At 35.9% G+C, this 21,253-nt stretch overlaps 1 pseudogene; it reads left to right on the plus strand.

Annotated features, from left to right (window-relative positions):
• The first annotated feature begins 1,792 nt into the window (after nucleotides 1-1,792).
• On the plus strand, nucleotides 1,793-2,724 carry LOC129644694 (olfactory receptor 5W2-like; annotated as a pseudogene).
• Nucleotides 2,725-21,253: the final 18,529 nt, after the last annotated feature.

Here is a 21,253-nt window from a genome sequence, read left to right on the forward strand (position 1 = left end):
GATGAAACTGGAGCCTATTATACAGAGTGAAGTAAGTCAGAAAGAAAAACACCAATACAGAGTACTAACACATATATATGGAATTTAGAAAGATGGTAACAATGACCCTATATGTGAGACAACAAAAGAGACACAGATGTAAAGAACAGACTTTTGGACTCTGTGGGAGAAGGCAAGGGTGGGATGATTTGAGAGAATAGCATTGAAACATGTATATTACCATATGTGAAACAGATCACCAGTCCAGGTTCGATGTATGAGACAGGGTGCTCAGGGCTGGTGCAGTGGGATGACCCTGAGGGATAGGATGGGGAGGGAGATGGGAGGGGGATTCAGGATGGGGAAAACAGGTACACCCATGACTGATTCATGTCAATGAATGGCAAAAAACACTACAATATTGTAAAGTACTTAGCTTCCAATTAAAATAAATAAATTAATTAATTAAAAGAAAGCTGTGATACATATACACAATGGAGTATTACTCAGCCATTAAAAAGAATGCATTTGAATCAGTTCTAATGAGGTGAATGAAACTGGAACCTATTATACAGAGTCAAGTAAGCCAGAAAGAAAAACACCAATACAGTATAATAACACATATATATGGAATTTAGAAAGATGGTAACAATAACCCTGTATACGAGACAGCAAAAGAGACACAGATGTATAGAACAGTCTTTTGGACTCTGTGGGAGAGGGAGAGGGTGGGATGATTTGAGAGAATGGCATTGAGACATGTATAATATCATATATGAAACGAATTGCCAGTCCAGGTTCGATGCAGGATACAGGATGCTTGGGGCTGGTGCACTGGGATGACCCAGAGTGATGGTACGGGGAGGGAGGTGGGAGGGGGTTTCAGGATGGGGAACACGTGTACACCTGTGCTGGATTCATGTTGATGTATGGCAAAACCGATACAATATTGTAAAGTAATTAGCCTCCAATTAAAATAAATAAATTTAAATTTAAAAAAGCATGTACTGTCCTTCATCTCATTTCTGTTTTATAATTTAAAAAAAAACTTTTAAAATATGAATTAATTCAAATGTATATGGTACATTCTGTTGTCTTCACTGTCTTTTAGCTTTTTTCTTTCACTGGTCAAGAGAGTTATCTTTGACAACAACCAGTCTATAAAGAGACAATGAGGAATGTGAAAGAGAAATAATAATTTCTAGAATAGAAGAAGTTATAAATTCCTTACTTCATATCTCATCAAACATTAAATACAAGATAAACTAAAACAGGTAACAAAATTACTTTTTATTAATACTAGTTAGTGATGTACTAGCTACTTCTGGAACTAAGATGAAGATTCTTCAACTAATCATGTTTTTTGAGAAACATGAATTGTAATCACTTTCTGTACCCAACTGAATATATTCAAGCATAGGAAATGCTTAGCCTTAGGTCTTAGAGTATGCTCTCTCCAACACTAGTGTCTCTTCCATATGGTTTTGAACTGGTAAAGAAATGTAAATTCATTCAGATCTATGCCCTGACATTAAAAAAAAAAAAAAGTAAGGCTCAGTGAAGAGCTTGTAGAAAGTAACGTACTTCATAAATGGCATCTAGATTTACATCAAATTTTCTCAAAGATCTTTTTCAGATAATTTTAATTACTGCAGAATAGACAGCTATGCCTCTCTAAAGAGGGGTGCATGGCTAGAAAATTTCCTGACTATAAAAAGATTATTACAGAAAACAATGTTCTGCCTTATTTTACAGATGTACAAAGTGTTACCACATGCAAGTGTAATTGTCTTGATCATATTCTCAAAAGTTTATGCAAGAATAAAGAAGAATGGATAGAGGGAATTGCTCCTCCTTGACTGAATTCATTTTCTTGGGAATTACTGACCACACTGAGATCAAAGTTATCCTATTTACAATTGTTTCTCCTTGTTTATCTCATCAGTCTTCTGGCAAATCTTGGAATGATAATCCTGATTAGGATGGATCCCCAGCTGCACACACCCATGTACTTTTTCCTCAGCCACCTCTCCTTCTGTGATGTCTGCAATTCCACAGCAATTGGGCCGAAGATGCTGGTGGGCATATTTGCTAAGAACAAAACTATCCCCTTCTATGGTTGTGTTCTGCAATTCTTGGTCTTCTGTATCTTTGCAGATTCTGAGTGTCTCCTTCTGGCAGTGATGGCCTATGAGTGGTACAAAGCCGTCAGCAGCCCCTTGCTGTGAGGTGTGCTTCCTGCTCATCGCAGGGGTTTACATGGTGGGAATGGCAGATGCTCTGATACACACAACATTAACATTCTGCTTACGTTTCTGTGGGTCAAATAAGATTAACCACCTTTTTTGTGATGTTCCTCCTCTCCTATTGCTATCTTGTTCAGATACACAGGTCAATGAGTTAGTGATATTAACCGTTTTTGGCTTCATTGAACTGAGTACCATTGCAGGAGTTCTCGTCTTTTATTGTTATATTATCCTTTCAGTCTTGAAGATCCACTCTGCTGAGGGGAGGCTCAAAGTTTTTTCCACCTTCACCTTCCACCTAACTACTGTGGTAATTTTCCAGGGAACTCTGCTCTTCATATATTTCAGGCCAAGTTCTTTCTACTCTCTAGATCAAGACAAAATGACCTCACTGTTTTACACCATTGTGATTCCCATGTTAAACCCTCTGATTTACAGCCTAAGGAATGAAGATATGAAACAGGCCCTAGTAAAATTGAAAACTAAATTGCATTTTTAAATATTTATATCATATGTATGTGTACACATCCACACACACATATATATATATATAGTACTTGTTTAATTAAAAAGTATAAGACATAACACGTGAGAAACATAAATTTCTCAGATTCCTAAATAAAGAAGTATTTGGATTAAACCTCAATCCTAAAATATATTACAATTCCCCTCACAAGTCTGCTTAGTGTGTGTCTAGAATTTAAATGTTGCACTGTTTTTTAAAAAACGTTTGACTTTTCTAATTATGGTAATTTTTGTTTCAGTTTTTCATTCAAATGTTATTTCAATTTCCCTAAGACTTATTGTGCTTTTACTGATCATTTTCAGCGTTTATTTCCTTTATATGTTGTAGTACATCTTGTAGATTGTGTACCAAAAGTTGCTAGTGTTAATATTAAACATTAAGGAATGAAACATTCAAATAATTCATAATAAGTCTTAAAATCATCATGAAATAAAAATTGAGGGCTGTAAATATAAAGGCAAAATGTCTAAAACTATTATAAAGGATATGGCCATATATTTGAAGGACAATAAGCTATGGAAAGACTGTTAATTATCCATTGAAATTTTAAAACCTAAAAACCAACGATTATCTTAAATTTTCTAGTTGCCATTCTAAAATATCCTTATGTGAATGTATTTCAGAATGAAAGTAAAGTCAAACAATTTATTCTGTTATTCAAAATGTCGTTTGTGACACTTTATGGCATATTGGGCTTCCCAGATGTCTCAGTTGTAAAGAATCTGCCTGCCAATGCAGGGGATGAAGGAGACATGGGTTTGATCCCTGGTCAGGAATTCCCCCTGGAGGAGGAAATTACAACCCACTCCAGTATTCTTGCTCGGAGAGTCCTATGAAAAGAGGAGTCTGGCAGGCGACAGTCTATAACATTGCAGAGTCAAACATGACTGAGCTCACACATATGCATGGCATATTAGGAAAAATTCTCATGGTGGAAAAATACTGCAACTAATTCTTATTTTAGATAAAGATTTATTGGCTTCTAATCCTAGCATATTTTATCATTTTATCAAATACTTTAGGAACTGTTGCTTATAAAAAGCAGCTTGATCAAAGCACTGTCTGAAAGTTAAAGTCTAAGACAAATAGGGCATCAGTGGATTGTGATGTAACATATTATCTAATTAATCCATCACCATTCATATGACAGATATTTGTTACAGTATCTAAAGACTGATATGGTTTGCATTTTGGTCCGTTTTATTGGATCTAATGTAAATGATATGAAAAAGAAAGAAATTTGAGCCCATCAGTTGATAGCCAAAAATAGAATTGCAGCAAACAACATCTAGATAATATCTGGCTTTCATGTCTGGAATTACAGAGGTTAAAGATGAAATTATGGGAATACTTTCTAGGGAATTTATAACTCAAATATAAGTTTGGACAGGTGTGTAAAGACTCCTATAATGGCATTTTATAGAAATAGGGAGCAACATATGAAAAGGCTCTGATGTATTCTAGCCAGTCTACTTCAGTGTTCATCACTATCTTTCTTTTTCTCTATATTACATCCCTCTGACATATCACCGATCTTGCTGGAAAATATCTTTTTTCAAGTGCAGTATTATCAGTGACAGTGGATAATGTGCCAATATTATAGTCAAGTTTCCATTCTATAGTCCCTTTCTTCATCCTTGAATTTAAATTCTTAATGGTAAATGTGGCTTGATGATAGACTCGATTACCTATACAACACAGAGACCAGAAAGATACTTAGTGGTCATAGGCTGTAAAACTATATTTGATAGAAAGAGAGCAGTAGTAATGTTCAATAAACAAATACATAAAAGGGTTTCTGTTTAAGCTAGAGGGAGTGACTTTTAATCTCACTGGAAATCTCTCTCCCTAATTAGAAACATTCTTTGGACCAGGTAGTGAGGCCACTCTAAATGGAATTCATCACGCTTCCTTTGCATCCCTCAGATCCCCCTGTGTAAAATGGGGACTTCAGCCAGATTACATGTAAGGTCCTTTCCCATTCTGTTGTTTTCCTCTATTTCTTTGCATTGATCGCTGAAGAAGGCTTTCTTATCTCTTCTTGCTATTCTTTGGAACTCTGCATTCAGATGTTTATATCTTTCCTTTTCTACTTTGCTTTTCTCTTCTCTTCTTTTCACAGCTATTTGTAATGCCTCCCCAGACAGCCATTTTGCCTTTTTGCATTTCTTTTCCATGGGGATGGTCTTGATCCCTTTCTCCTGTACAATGTCACAAACCTCATTCCATAGTTCATCAGGCACTCTATCTATCAGATATAGGCCCTTAAATCTATTTCTCACTGCCAGTAAATTTGGAAAACTCAGCAGTGGCCACAGGAATGGAAAAGGTCAGTTTTCATTCCAATCCCAAAGAAAAACAATGCCAAAGATTGCTCAAACTACTGCACAATTGAACTCATCTCACATGCTAGTAAAGTAATGCTCAAAATTCTCCAAGCCAGGCTTCAGCAATATGTGAACCATGAACTTCCTGATGTTCAAGCTGGTTTTAGAAAAGGAAGAGGAACCAGAGACCAAATTGCCAACATCTGCTGGATCATGGAAAAAGCAAGAGAGTTCCAGAAAAACATCTATTTCTGCTTTATTGACTATGCCAAAGCCTTTGACTGTATGGATCACAATCAACTGTGGAAAATTCTGAAAGAGATGGGAATACCAGACCACCTGATCTGCCTCTTGAGAAATTTGTATGCAGGTCAGGAAGCAACAGTTAGAAGTGGACAAGGAACTACAGACTGGTTCCAAATAGGAAAAAGAGTATGTTAAGGCTGTATATTGTCACCCTGTTTATTTAACTTCTATGCAGAGTACATCATGAGAAACACTGGACTGGAAGAAACACAAACTGGAATCAAGATTGCCGGGAGAAATATCAATAACCTCAGATATGCAGATGACACCACCCCTATGGCAGAAAGTGAAGAGGAACTCAAAAGCCTTTTGATGAAAGTGAAAGTGGAGAGTGAAAAAGTTGGCTTAAAGCTCAACATTCAGAAAAAGAAGATCATGGCATCTGGTCCCATCACTTCATGGAAAATAGATGGGGAAACAGTGGAAACAGTGTCAGAATTTATTTTTCTGGGCTCCAAAAATGACTGCAGAAGGTGACTGCAGCCATGAAATTAAAAGATGCTTACTCCTTGGAAGGAAAGTTATGACCAACCTAGATAGCATTTTCAAAAGCAGAGACATTACTTTGCCAGCAAAGGTTCGTCTAGTCAAGGCTATGGTTTTTCCTGTGGTCATGTATGGATGTGAGAGTTGAACTGTGAAGAAGGCTGAGCGCCGAAGAATTGATGCTTTTGAAGTGTGGTGTTGGAGAAGACTGTTGAGAGTCCCTTGGACTGCAAGGAGATCCAACCGGTCCATTCTGAAGGAGATCAGCCCTGGGATTTCTTTGGAAGGGATCATGCCAAAGCTGAAACTCCAGTAGTTTGGCCACCTCATGCAAAGAGTTGCCTCATTGGAAAAGACTCTGATGCTGGGAGGGATTGGGGGCAAGAGGAGAAGGGGACGACAGAGGATGAGATGGCTGGATGGCATCACTGACTCGATGGACGTGAGTGTGAGTGAACTCTGGGAGTTGGTGATGGACAGGGAGGCCTGGCGTGCTGCGATTCATGGGGTCGCAAAGAGTCAGATACAACTGAGTGACTGATCTAAGCTGATCTGATTTGATAAGGTCCTTTCCAGAGGATACAACCTGCCTCTATGAAAAAGAAAAAAGAAAAAGAAAAAAAAAATGACTCTTCTTCTGTGTAAAGCCATCCATATTTTGGAACAGATTTGAAAAATGGAAAAAAAAAAAAAGAGTCATTTCAGCACTTCATTATCATTTTTAATATAAATTTATTTACTTATTTGGAAGCTAATTACTTTACAGTATTGTATTTGTATTGCCATACATTGACATGAATCCACCACGAGTGTACATGTGTTCCCCATCCTGACCACTCTTCCCACCTCGCTCCCCATCCCATCCCTCTGGGTCATCCCAGTGCACCAGCCCCAAGCACCCTGTATCGAACCTGGACTGGCGATTAATTTCACATATGATAATACACATGTTTCAATGCCTTTCTCTCAAATCATCCCACCCTCGCCCTCTCCCAGAGTCCAAAAGACTGTTCTATGCATCTGTGTTTCTTCTGCTGTCTCAAATGTAGGATTATTGTCACCATCTTTCTAAATTCCATATATATGTGTTATTATACTGTATTGGTGTTTTTCTTTCTGGCTTATTTCACTCTGTATAATAGGCTCCAGTCTCATCCACCTCATTAGAACTGATTCAAATGTATTCTTTTTAATGGCTGAGTAATACTCCATTGTGTATATGTACCACAGCTTTCTTATCCATTCGTCTGCTGATGGACATCTAGGTTGCTTCCATGTCCTGGCTATTATAAACAGTGCTGCGATGAACATTGGGGTACACATGTTTCTTTCAATTCTGAGTGGGATTGCTGGGTAGTATGGCAGTTCTATTTCCAGTTTTTTTTTAAGGAATCTCCACACTGTTCTTCATAGTGGCTGTACTAGTTTTCATTCCCACCAACAGTGTAAGAGGGTTCCCTTTTCTCCACGCCCTCTCCAGCATTTATTGCTTGTAGACTTTTGGATAGCAGCCATTCTGACTGGCATGAAATGGTACCTCATTGTGGTTTTGATTTGCATTTCTCTGATAATGAGTGATGTTGAGCATTTTTTCATGTGTTTGTTAGCCATCTGTATGTCTTCTTTGGAGAAATGTCTATTTAGTTCTTTGGCCCATTTTTTGATTGGGTCGTTTATTTTTCTGGAATTGAGCTGCAGGAGTTGCTTGTATATTTTTGAGATTAGTTGTTTGTCAGTTGCTTCATTTGTTATTATTTTCTCCCATTCTGAAGGCTGTCTTTTCACCTTGCTTAGTTTCCTTTGTTGTGCAGAAGCTTTTAATTTTAATTAGATCCCATTTGTTTATTTTTGCTTTTATTTCCAATATTTTGGGAGGTGGGTCATAGAGGATCCTGCAGTGATTTGTATTGAAGAGTGTTTTGCCCATGATTTCCTCTAGGAGTTTAATAGTTTCTGGTCTTACATTTAGATCTTTAATCCATTTTGAGTTTATTTTTGAGTATGGTTTTTGCAAGTATTCTAGTTTCATTTTTTTTACAAGTGGTTGACCAGTTTTCCAAGCACCACTTGTTAAAGAGATTGTCTTTTCTCCATTGTATAGTCTTGCCTCCCTTGTTGAAGATAAGGTGTCCATAAGTGTGTGGATTTATCTCTAGGCTTTCATTTTGTTCCACTGGTCTATATTTCTGTCTTTGTGTCAGTAGCATGCTGTCTTGATAACTGTGGTTTGTAGCAGATCCTGAAGTCAGACAGGTTGATTCCTCCAATTCCATTCTTTTTTCTCAATATTGCTTTGGCCATTTGAGGTTACTTGTATTCCCATATAAAGTGTGGAATTATTTGTTCTAGTTCTGTGAAAAATAGTGCTGATAGCTAAATAGGGATTGCACTGAATCTATAGATTGCTTTGGGTAGTATATTTATGTTCACTATATTGATTCTTCTGATCCACAAACATGGTATATTTCTCCATCTACTTGTGTCCTCTTTGATTTCTTTCACTAGTGTTTTATAGGTTTATATATATATATAGGTATTTTGTTTCTTTAGGTAGATATATTCTGAAGTGTTTTATTATTTTCATTGCAATGGTGAATGGAACTCTTTCCTTAATTCTCTTTCTGTTTTCTCATTGTTAGTGTATAGAAATACAAGGGATTTCTGTGTGTTGATTTTATATCCTGCAACTTTACTATATTCATTGATTAGCTTTAGAAATTTTCTGGTGGAGTCTTTAGTGTTTTCTATGTATTGAATCATGTCATCTCAAAAGAGTGAAAGTTTTACTTCTTCTTTTCCAATCTGGATTTCTTTTATTTCTTTTTCTGCTCTGATTCCTGTGGTCAAAACTTCCAAAACTATGTTGAATAGTAATGGTGAGAGAGGGCACCTTTGTCTTGTTCCCGACTTTAGGGAAAATGCTTTCAATTTTTCACCATTGGGGATAATGTTTGCTGTGGCTTTGTCATATATAGCTTTTATTTTGTTGAGGTATGTTCCTTCTATTCCTGCTTTCTGGAGGGTTTTTATCATAAATGAATGTTGAATTTTTTAAAAGTCTTTCTCTGCATCTATTGAGATAATCATATGGCTTTTATTTTTCAATGTTAATGTGGTGTATTACATTGATTGATTTGCAGATATTGAAGAATCCTTGCATCCCTGGGATAAAGCCCACTTGGTCATGATGTATTCTTTTTTTTTTTTTTTTATGTTGTTGTTGGATTCTGTTTGATAGAATTTTGTTAAGGATTTTTGCATCTATGTTCATCAGTGATATTGGCCTGTAGTTTGCTTTTTTTGTAGCCTCTTTGTTAGGTTTTGGTATTAGGGTGATGGTAGCCTCATAGAATGAGTTTGGAAGTTTACTTTCCTCTGTAGTTTTCTGGAAGAGTTTGAGTAGTAGAAGTGTTAGCTCTTCTCTAAATTTTTGGTAGAATTCAGATGTGAAGCCATCTGGTCCTGAGCTTTTGTTTTCTGGAAGATTTCTGGAAGATTCTGGAAAAAAAGTTTCAATTTTTGTGCTTGTGATGTGTCTGTTAAGATTTTTCATTTCTTCCTGGTTCAGTTTTGGAAAGTTGTACTTTTCTAAGAATTTGTCCACTTCTTCCAAGTTGTCCATTTTATTGTCATATAATTGCTGATAGTAGTCTCTTATGATCCTTTGTATTTGTGTGTTGTCTATTGTGATCTCTCCATTTGTATTTCTAATTTTGTTGATTTGATCTTACTCCCTTTGTTTCTTGATGAGTCTGGCTAATGGTTTGTCAATTTTATGTATCTTCTCAAAGAACCAGCTTTTGGCTTTGTTGATTTTTGCTATGGTCTCCTTTGTGTCTTTTGCATTTATTTCCGCCCTAATTTTAAAGATTTCTTTCCTTCTACTAACCCTCGGGTTCTTCATTTCTTCCTTTTCAAGTTGCTTTAGGTGTAGAGTTAGGTTATTTATTTTAATTTTTTCTTGTTTCTTGAAGTGAGCCTGTATTGCTCTGAACCTTCCCTTTAGCACTGCTTTTACAGTGTCCCATAGGTTTTGGGTTGTTGTGTTTTCATTTTCATTCATTTCTATGCATATATTTATTTATTCTGTGATTTGTTGGTTATTCAGCAGTGTGTTGTTCAGCCTCCATATGTTGGAATTTTTAATTGTTTTTCTCCTGTAATTGACATCTAATCTTACTGCAATGTGATCAGATCATGTGTACACCCGTGGTAGATTCATGTTGATTCATGGCAAAACCAATACACTATTGTAAAGTAATCAGCCTCCAATTAAAATAAATAAATTTATGTTTTTAAAAAAAAGATGCTTGGAATGATTTCAATTTTTTTTGAATTTACCAAGGCTAGATTTATGGCCCAGGATGTGATCTATCCTGGAGAAGCTTCCATGTGCACTTGAGAAAAAGGTGAAATTTATTGTTTGGGGGTAAAATGTCCTATAGATACCAATTAGCTCTAACTGGTCTATTGTATCATTTAAAGTTTGTGTTTCCTTGTTAATTTTCTATTTAGTTGATCTATCCATAGGTGTGAGTGGGGTATTAAAGTATCCCATTGTTATTGTATTATTGTTAACTTCCCCGTTCATACTTGTTAGCATTTGTCTTACATATTGTGGTGCTCCTATGTTGGGTGCATATATATTTATAATTGTTATATCTTCTTCTTGGATTGATCCTTTGATCATTATGTAGTGTCCTTCTTTGTCTCTTTTCACAGACTTTGTTTTAAAGTCTTTTTATCTGATATGAGTATTGCTACTCCTGCTTTCTTTTGGTCTCTATTTGCGTAGAATATCTTTTTCCAGCCCTTCACTTTCAGTTTGTATGTGTCCCTTGTTTCGAGGTGGGTGTCTTGTAGACAGCATATATAGGGGTCTAGTTTTTGTATCTATTCAGCCAGTCTTTGTCTTTTGGTTGGGGCATTCAACCCATTTACATTTAAGATAATTATTGATAAGTATTACCTCATTGCCTTTTACTTTATTGTTTTCACTTCGAGTTTGTACTCCATTTTTGTGTTTCCTGTCTAGAGAAGATCCTTTAGGATTTGTTGGAGAGCTGGTTTGGTGCTGCTGAGTTTTCTCAGCTTTTGCTTGTCTGTAAAGCTTTTGATTTTGCCTTCATATTTGAATGAGATCATTACTGGGTACAGTAATCTGGGCTGCAGTTTATTTTCTTTCATCACTTTAAGTATGTCTTGCCATTCCCTTCTGTCCTGAAGAGTTTCTATTGAAAGATAGCTGTTATCCTTAGAAGAATCCCCTTCTGTGTTATTTGTTGTTTTTCCCTTGCTGCTTTTAATATTTGTTCTTTGTGTTTGATCTTTGTTAATTTGATTAATATGTGCCTTGGGGTGCTTTGCCTTTGGTTTATCCTGTTTGGGGCTCCCTGAATTTTTTGGACTTGGGCACTTCATTTTCAAACAAAGAATTGTATGGCCTGTTATTCAAATTCAGAATCTGATAGATTCCTCATGGAAGTAGATATTCAACCTTACTAGTGCTCAGGCAAATAAAACTGAAACAAAAAGTAAAGTCATATTTTATCATCTACAGAATGGCAAGATATAAGCAATTGAAGTATCAACTACTGGTGGAGTTGTGAAGCACCATGGCCTTCACACATTGATAGTAGATGGAAAATTGCCACAGCACTTGGTAAAACTCCATGGCTGACTCTTCTATAGCTCGCTATACAAATGTCTTAGGACTAAAAATACCATGCCTGGAATTATGCCCAAGAGGGAAGGATGAATATCTTCACTAAAAGTCATGTACAGAAATACTCACCATAGTAGTATTTTAAATACTATAACAGTGAAAATAACTCATTAATTTTTGCCCAGTACATTAGAATAGGACTTGACAAGCTTGTCTTTAATGTTTTAATAGTCTATATTTTAGGCTTTGTAGGCCATAAACTCTTAGCCACGCCTAAACAGTTTTTTGCTGTATCCCTAAAGCAACCATTTGTGATACACATAGAAATGGTGTGTCTCAGCTTAGGTAAAATATTATGGATCAAGTTTGCTCACTTCTGATCTGGATTAGATAAATAACTTTATGGTAAGTTTGCATGTTGAAAAAGTAGACTGCAATGTAGATCACAAACATAATACTGAATGAAAGAAGCCAGACATAATAGTGTAAAGGCAATATTGTTTCCCTGGTATATACCTCAAAAATACACAAACGAAGTCACATATTGTAAAAGTTGCTCAGTCGTGTCTGACTCTTTGTGACCCCATGAACTATACAATCCATGGAATTCTCCAGGACTGAAGTGACTTAGCAGCAGCAGCAGCAGCAGCAGCAGCAGCTTTTCCCTTCTCCAGTGGATTTTCCCAACCCAGGGTTTGAACCCATGTCTCCCACATTGCAGGCGGAGTCTTTACCAGCTGAGCCACAGGGGAAGCTCTAATGTTTTGTAGTGAACACTAATTTGTGATGGATGTGGGGAAAATTGCCAAGATATTAAATTTTTCTTTGGTCTGTTTATAGTTTCATTTCTGAAAATGTATTTTCAGTATACTTTTTTTTAGGTGAAACTCTATGTATATTAAACTCTGATTTTCCTTTTTTTTTTTTCCTTAAGCACAGTGCATTTAATGAGAAATGGTAAGAAACCTTATTTGTATTTTTTTTCTTATTTGTATTTTTAAATCTAAAGCCTTGTTGTACAAAATGAATGATCAGTGTACATATGTGATTTTAGTGTAGTGCATAATTCCACAGAGTATGTACAGTATTCATCTTTATGTTATTAGAAGTGCTGCCTTGCTTATAGAAAAACGCTGTCTTTATTCACACATTGGCTTTCCCAGTAATTCTCTTAGCTGCAGTGAGACATAATGTATTTAGTACTGTGTCATCCAATGAACTCTGTGTCACAGTACTCTAGGTTTGAAGAAAAGAAATGATATTCCAAAAAAAAGTAATTTCCTTTTCATGTGTTTGTTAGCCATTTGTATGTCTTCTTTGGAGAAATGTCTATTTAGTTCTTTGGCCCATTTTTTGATTGGGTCATTTATTTTTCTGGGGTTGAGCTGTAGGAGTTGCTTGTATATTCTCGAGATTAGTTGTTTGTCAGTTGCTTCATTTGCTATTATCTTCTCCCATTCTGAAGGCTGTCTTTTCACCTTGATAATAGTTTCCTTTGATGTGCAGAAGCTTTTAAGGTTAATTAGGTCCAATTTGTTTATTTTTGCTTTTATTTCCAATATTCTGGGAGGTGGGTCATAGAAGATCCTGCTGTGATGTATGTCAGAGAGTGTTTTGCCTATGTTCTCCTCTAGGAGTTTTATAGTTTCTGGTCTTATGTTTAGATCTTTAATCCATTTTGAGTTTATTTTTGTGTATGGTGTTAGAAAGTGTTCTAGTTTCATTCTTTTACAAGTCGTTGACCAGAGTTCCCAGCACCACTTGTTAAAGAGATTGTCTTTAATCCATTGTATATTCTTGCTTCCTTTGTCAAAGATAAGGTGTCCATATGTGCATGGATTTATCTCTGGGCTTTCTATTTTGTTCCATTGATCTATATTTCTGTCTTTGTGCCAGTACCATACTGTCTTGATAACTGTGGCTTTGTAGTAGAGCCTGAAGTCAGGTAGGTTGATTCCTCCAGGTCCATTCTTCTTTCTCAAGATCGCTTTGGCTATTCGAGGTTTTTTGTATTTCCATACAAATTGTGAAATTATTTGTTCTAGCTCTGTGAAGAATACTGTTGGTAGCTTGATAGGGATTGCATTGAATCTATAGATTGCTTTGTGTAGTATACTCATTTTCACTATATTGATTCTTCCAATCCATGAACATGGTATATTTCTCCATCTGTTAGTGTCCTCTTTGATTTCTTTCACCAGTGTTTTATAGTTTTCTATATATAGGTCTTTAGTTTCTTTAGGTAGATATATTCCTAAGTATTTTATTCTTTCCGTTGCAATGGTGAATGGAATTGTTTCCTTAATTTCTCTTTCTGTTTTCTCATTATTAGTGTATAGGAATGCAAGGGATTTCTGGGTGTTGATTTTATATCCTGCAACTTTACTATAGTCACTGATTAGTTCTAGTAATTTTCTGGTGGAGTCTTTAGGGTTTTCTATGTAGAGGATCATGTCATCTGCAAACAGTGAGAGCTTTACTTCTTCTTTTCCAATTTGGATTCCTTTGATTTCTTTTTCTGTTCTGATTGCTGTGGCCAAAACTTCCAAAACTATGTTGAATAGTAATGGTGAAAGTGGGCACCCTTGTCTTGTTCCTGACTTTAGAGGAAATGCTTTCAATTTTTCACCATTGAGGATAATGTTTGCTGTGGGTTTGTCATATATAGCTTTTATTATGTTGAGGTATGTTCCTTCTATTCCTGCTTTCTGGAGAGTTTTGATCATAAATGGATGCTGAATTTTGTCAAAGGCTTTCTCTGCATCTACTACTGGGCATACACACTGAGGAAACCAGAAGGGAAAGAGACACGTGTACCCCAATGTTCATCGCAGCACTGTTTATAATAGCCAGGACATAGAAGCAACCTAGATGTCCATCAGCAGATGAATGGATAAGAAAGGTGTGGTACATATACACAATGGAGTATTATTCAGCCATTAAAAAGAATACATTTGAATCAGTTCTAATGAGGTGGATGAAACTGGAGCCTATTATACAGAGTGAAGTAAGCCAGAAAGAAAAACACCAATACAGTGTACTAACGCATATATATGGAATTTAGAAAGATGGTAACAATAACCCTGTGTACGAGACAGCAAAAGAGACACTGATGTATAGAACAGTCTTATGGACTCTGTGGGAGAGGGAGAGGGTGGGAAGATTTGGGAGAATGGCATTGAAACATATAAAATATCCTGTATGAAACGAGTTGCCAGTCCAGTTTCGATGCACGATACTGGATGCTTGGGGCTGGTGCACTGGGACGACCCAGAGGGATGGAATGGGGAGGGAGGAGGGAGGAGGGTACAGGATGGGGAACACATGTATACCTGTGGCAGATTCATTTTGATATTTGGCAAAACTAATACAGTTATGTAAAGTTTAAAAATAAAATAAAATTAAAATTTTCCAGGAAAAAAAAAAAAAAGTAATTTCCTTGGTACACACTTGCCAATAGAGAGCTGTCTTAATGTTACCAGGAGTACCAGGAAAATCTTAGAGAATTTTTCCCACTTGCTTATGTATGAGGAAGACATTTTCTTCTAAAGATATGTTTTTTTATTATTTAATATCTCCATCTTTAATGAAACACAAATCCCATTGGGAGATATTTTATGTTATCCAACTTAAAATAATAATTTATCTCCCCAAACTCAGCTTTAAATTGCTGGGTAAGAGTAGATTGGAAAGTGTTGGTCGACATGGTCTTCATAGCAGCACTGTTAAGCTAAAGCCTGTTTCTGGATGAATGAAATACAACCCGAGGGGTTTTTCCATCCCAGAAGACAAGGATGTAGCTCAGGGAACATTAAAATGAATAGGAATATAATGAGGTGACTAAAGCAGTTCTATATATGCCATATGTGTGACAATGAAGTAAATAATGTTGGTAAAACCCTTTTGTAATGCAAATGTATCAGTTTTTTTTTTAATTTTAGTAAGAAATTATTAACAATTAGTTATGTGGTTTGATCTTTGTCTCAAAAATATCCTCATAGAGTACTGTATTCGATATGTTAATATTTTTGTGATTTGGCTTCCCTAGTGGCTCAGCAGTAAAGAGTCTGCCTACCAATGAAGAAGACACAGGTTTGATACCTGGGAGAAGATCCTCTGGAGAAGAAAAAGGCAATCCACTTAGGTATTCTTGCTTGGGAAATCCCAGGGACAGAGTAGCCTGGTGGGCTACAGTCCACGGGGCCACAAAAGAGTCAGACTTGACTTAGTGACAAAAGCTAATCAACAACAGTTGGGATTATCACACCAAGAATGGGAATAACAATTAAAAATCAACAAAATTTTTCACTAGGTATAATTTCCCCCAAATTAAAAATGGACTAGTTAAATGAATTTTAATTTGCTGAATTTCCTAGTTTTAGAGAAAATAAGGTAGATAAGAGCAAGAAACAAATAAAAGGAGCAATCAGAAAAAGGAGCACAAACATCTGTGACTGTTTCTGTTTTGTAAAAATGTTAGCTTGTACCGTACTCTAGATTTCACAAGTAAGTGTTATCTTATAGTATTTAACTTTCTCTATCTGACTTGCTTCTCTCAATATGAACATCTTTGGGTCCACCATGGAGCTATGCTTCAAAAGGCATTATTTCTCTGTCAGATAAATATATGGTTTTCAAATATTTTCTTCAATCTTTATATATATATATATATATATATATATATATATATATATGTATGTATGTATGTATAGGTATGTATGTATGTATGTATATGCTTCCCTGGTAGCTCAAATGGTAAAGAATCTACCTGCCACACAGGAGACCCTGGTTCAATTCCTGGGTGGGAAGATCCCCTGAAGAAGGGAATGGCTACCCACTCCAGTATTCTTGCTTGGACAATCCCATGGACAGAGGGGCCTGGTGGGCTACAGTTCATTGTATCACAGAGAGTCAGACATGACTGAGTGACTAAGCACAGCACAACACACTTAAAATTTGTTTTTCTCTGATTTATTTTCCCACTCACTTCCTGTTACTTCTTACTTCATAAAACCTAAATGACTTAACATGATGGAAATTGATTCATTATCTTGTTTAATTTCTCATGTTAACTGAAGATACATGAAATACTCATGGAAAGATGGGTCAGGTTGCAAGGTCTTTCGTAACTGCACAAGATGTAAATGACTAGCAAAATGGACTCAAAATTCTCCCCTTCCCAGTCCATGTTTTCTCAGAACTTGTGAAATCTGTTATTCAGATGATTTTGTCAGACTTTCTGTACTATAGGTCATGACTTTCAGATACTACCTTCTTAAAGGCTAGACTTAGAAGTGATTTACAATATTTCTGACCATTTTTATTCATCAAAGTAGGCAGAGTATGGAAAAAATTCAAAGGAAACATAAAAAGGTACTGTATCTCTAAAGAAGATATGTGAAAAGTGTGTACAATCTGCTTTATTCTTCCCAAACTATCATTAATTCATTGTAGAACTCTGTTAATATCTAATTACTGTTTTGCTTATTAATAGTTTTTCAATGCTATTATTATTAAATCTGTGAGCAGGTGTGTAGTCTCATCTTAATTTTGTTATACACACACACACACACACACACACACATAAAGTGCCTTTATGAAGCACTTCTTAAATAGCACACATATATAGAGAGAGTGACTGACATTTTGGTCATTCAGGTCATTATGAAAGGAAGATTAGTTCTGAGACCTCATGAAGGAACTATGTATTACCAGATAGCAAGATGGTAGACCAAGCTTTAGGAGTATGGAGAATTTCACCAGTCTCTGTTCAGGATGATTTGACATCATGAAAATGTGAATTCTGGTGTTTACTTTGCAAAGACCTAATATGGATAACAAACAAACAAGATATTTAAAGCAAAAGAATGGAACTCTGCTGATGAAGAAAATTCATCACCATGCACAATGTTTTAAATGAGTCATCTTTGTAGGTGTGCATGTGTTAGTTGCTCAGTCATTTCCAGTTCTTTGAGCCCACTAGGCTCCTCTGTCCATGGAATTCTCCAGGCAAGAATACTGGAGTGTGTGGCCATCCCATTCTCCAGGGGATCTTTCTAACCCAGGGATTGAACCCTGATCTCCTGCATTGCAAGCAGATTCTTTACCATCTGAGCCATCAGGTAAGGCCATATATGGGCTCTATCCATAGAAAAGCCCCCAAAGCATATACATTTCTATTCCTTGTACATCATTTTCCACTTTAGTAGAAATATTTAAAGATAAACATCTAGAAAGCATTATCTTTTCAAATCCTAATGCTACAGAGTTTAGAAAATACAAAATAAACATTTCTCTAATTCCTGAGGCCTTAAATGTAGTAGAGTGATTCTAAAATGAATAAATAAGCATAACTCAGAAAAGTGTGCACTGTTTAGAGGATGTGAAGAAGTCATAAAATCAATTAGATATCTCTGGATAAGTGGTTGGAAGACAGGAATAAAAGTAGTTTGGTGATGAAGGAACTATTGCCTTGAAAGGAAATATTGACAAGAATGACATGGCATCATTTTTTCAAACTAGATTAAGAGGAGAAACAGCCCAGTGTTTCTGAACAATAGATCAATAGACTGAACAATAGATCAATAATATGTATTATATTTGTAAAATGAAATACTGTTAGATCGTTTAATGAAACAGGATTTTGACACATATACAACATGGATGAGCCTCGATAAGATTTTACTGAAGAAAACATGCCTAATAGAAAACACACTCACATACACACACACACACACATACACACACACACACACACACACACACATTGCATAATTCTGTTTATGTGCAAGGCCAAGAATAGGAAACCACACAGAATCAGAATGCAGATTAGTGGTCACCAGGGCAGAGGAAGTGAGAGGAGATTAGTGAGATTAGTAATTAGGAGGTTAGTAAAAGCTAATAAGGTGGGTTTCTTATTGGACTGATGAAACTATTCTGGAGGTGGATAGTGGTGATAACTGAACAACCTCGTTAACATAGTAAAAACAAAACAAAATAAAAATTGTATGCATTAAAAGGGTGAATTTTATGCATTTGTAATGAATATGCATTATGCAGTCCTGTCCAACTCTTTGCAATTCCAGGGACTGCATAGCCTACCAGGCTATTCTGTCCATGGCATTCTCCAGCAAGAATACTGGGGTGGGCTGCCATGTCCTCCTTCAGGGAATCTTCCTAATCTAGGGGTTGAACCCACATCTGTTATATCCTCTGCCTTGGCAGGTGGATTCTTTACCACTGCTGCCCCCTGAGAACCCATATACATTATATTTCAATATAAAATAAAATACAATTGGAATATAATATAATTCCTAAATGAGATATGAAGGAAAATATTTCAAAAACATGATGAACAATCTAGAAGAGTTGGAAATAATGAAGGAGAGATCTTCTTGAGAGTCAGTAGGTTTCCTCTTTGACTAGAGAAGGAGGAGATAGTTTCAGGGTTACCGTGAAACACACCATGCAAGCAATCTGCAGTTTCCTTCCTACCATAGCTCAGTTTGGTGATAACAGTGAAGCATACAAATTCAGCCTTTACTAAGTTGTTTCTGAATCCACTGGGGCATATAAAGAACTGAAAATATAATTAATAAAGTGTTTGTCTAACACAAAGCCTAAGGGCAATACCACAGGGATTTAAGCTCCCGTGTATCTGGTAAAAATAAAAGGCCGTCTGACTACTGCTAAGCTCCACAAGACCTGCTCATCTCAGTTAGGTTTCCAGGTCTTAACTTAGAGAACATGGGCAAAAATACTTAAATTTTAAGGGAAAAAAGAAAAAAAAAGTTTATAAGTGAAGCATTTTATGCATGAATACTCATCGAAACCTTCATTTAATGGTTAGAAATAATATTTTTTATTAGAATTGAAAGAATCTGTCTGAACTAGTTATTAACCACAATATATCAATCCATTAATTTTATTATGTTCTTGGTTCACAGGAAAGTCTTCTTTTATCATTGGACAAATGTATACATATACATACATATACTTCTTTTATCATTAGACAAATGTATACATATATTTAAGATATGTTTTCTTTGGCATGTTTTATTGAAGAAAAAACACTGTACGAACCCAATAAAATTTTTTTTAAATCCATAAATTCATCTCCATGTGAACCACATTCTATATTTTTGTTGTTTAGTTGCTAAGTCATATCTGACTCTGCCAGTCTACTCTGTCCATAAAATTTGCCAGGCAAGAATACTCGAGTGGGTATTTCCTTCTGCAGGAGATCTTCCAGACCCAGGAATCCAACCCAAGTCTCCTGAATTAACAGGCAGATACATTACTACTGAGCCAACAGGGAAGCCCATATGCCATATTTACTTAGTTCTAAAGAAAAACTCCATAACTTCTATTCTCTTCCTGTAAACATTAAAAAATATATGCATGCACATATATAAATACACATATATAACAGAAAGAGAAACATGTATTTTATAAATATTTATTTTTCTTCATTGCATTTCCATTTTATAATATAAATAGCCATTTAAACTCTAAAGTGATGCAAATGTTTAAAATGTGTCCTTTTCACTTCCATTTAGTTATTTTCTTCCAACAGTCAAGACTTTCAGCCTTTAACAAACACCACTCCTCAAAGAGATAATGGACATTATGAGAAAGCAATAATAAATTTCTAGATAAGAGGTTAATGACACTTACATATCCCCAAATACTAAACACAAGATAAACTAAAATCAGTAACATAATTATTTATTATTATGATTATTATTCATTCAGTGGACTAAAAAATTGCACAAGGTGAGAGTTGCAAGTTAAGTTTTTTTAATATACATTTATTTATTTTAATTGGAGGCTAATTACAATATTGTATTGGTTTTGCCTTAGATTTTGGGCAATATGAGGACTGCAACATGGGAAATAGCACCCCATAGAGTTCTGAGAAACTGTTTAAGAGAGATTAGGGGAGAAGATAGTATATACATGATTTTGGAAAGGGAGAGTACAAGCAATTAAGCACATATTGTTTTATAGAAAGTTTCTGCTGATCTCATGAAGATTCTGCTAGCCAGGAGAAACAATCTTCATCATGAAGGATGTTAGTGCTTTTCTAGATATGAGGAGATACAAGAATTGGGCTCGTAAAATCAGCTCCTGAGAATATCTAACTATCCAAAGGCCTGTCCTGCCAGTTTTGTCCTGGCCACAGAGTGCTTCATTTCTTCTCTTCACCCTGAATGCCTCCAGGAGGTGTTGGAGGTCAGCAGCTGCAGTAGCATGTGATTTAATCCTTCTAAAGAGAGATGGCAAGCAATCAAGGCAAGGGCCAATTTGTGGCTGACAATTCATGCACTCACTGTTTCTGAAACTAGGTCAGACACATTTAAGCCAATTATGATTTTTTAGGAAACATAGACATTGTGATTATTTTTTTCATCCAAGTGAATGTGTTCAAGCATTGGGAATGCTTAGTCCTATGTCTTACAGTTTGCTCTCTCTAACACTGGTGTCTCTTCCAAAGTATTTTAAAGAGGTAAAGGGAGTTAAATTTAGTAAATTTACTCCTTGAGATAAGGAGAGCAATGCTCAGAGAAGAGCATGTAGAAAGTAACTTACCTCACGAATGACATCTAGATTTATGTAAAACTTTCTCAAAGGTGTATCCTATAAAATTTTTATTGCTGCATAATAGACAACCTGCCTTTTGAGAAACCTATATGCAGGTCAGGAAGCAGCAGTTAGA

This window comes from Bubalus kerabau, chromosome 2 (genome assembly GCF_029407905.1).
Source record: "Bubalus kerabau isolate K-KA32 ecotype Philippines breed swamp buffalo chromosome 2, PCC_UOA_SB_1v2, whole genome shotgun sequence".
Taxonomy (NCBI): Eukaryota; Metazoa; Chordata; class Mammalia; order Artiodactyla; family Bovidae; genus Bubalus; species Bubalus kerabau.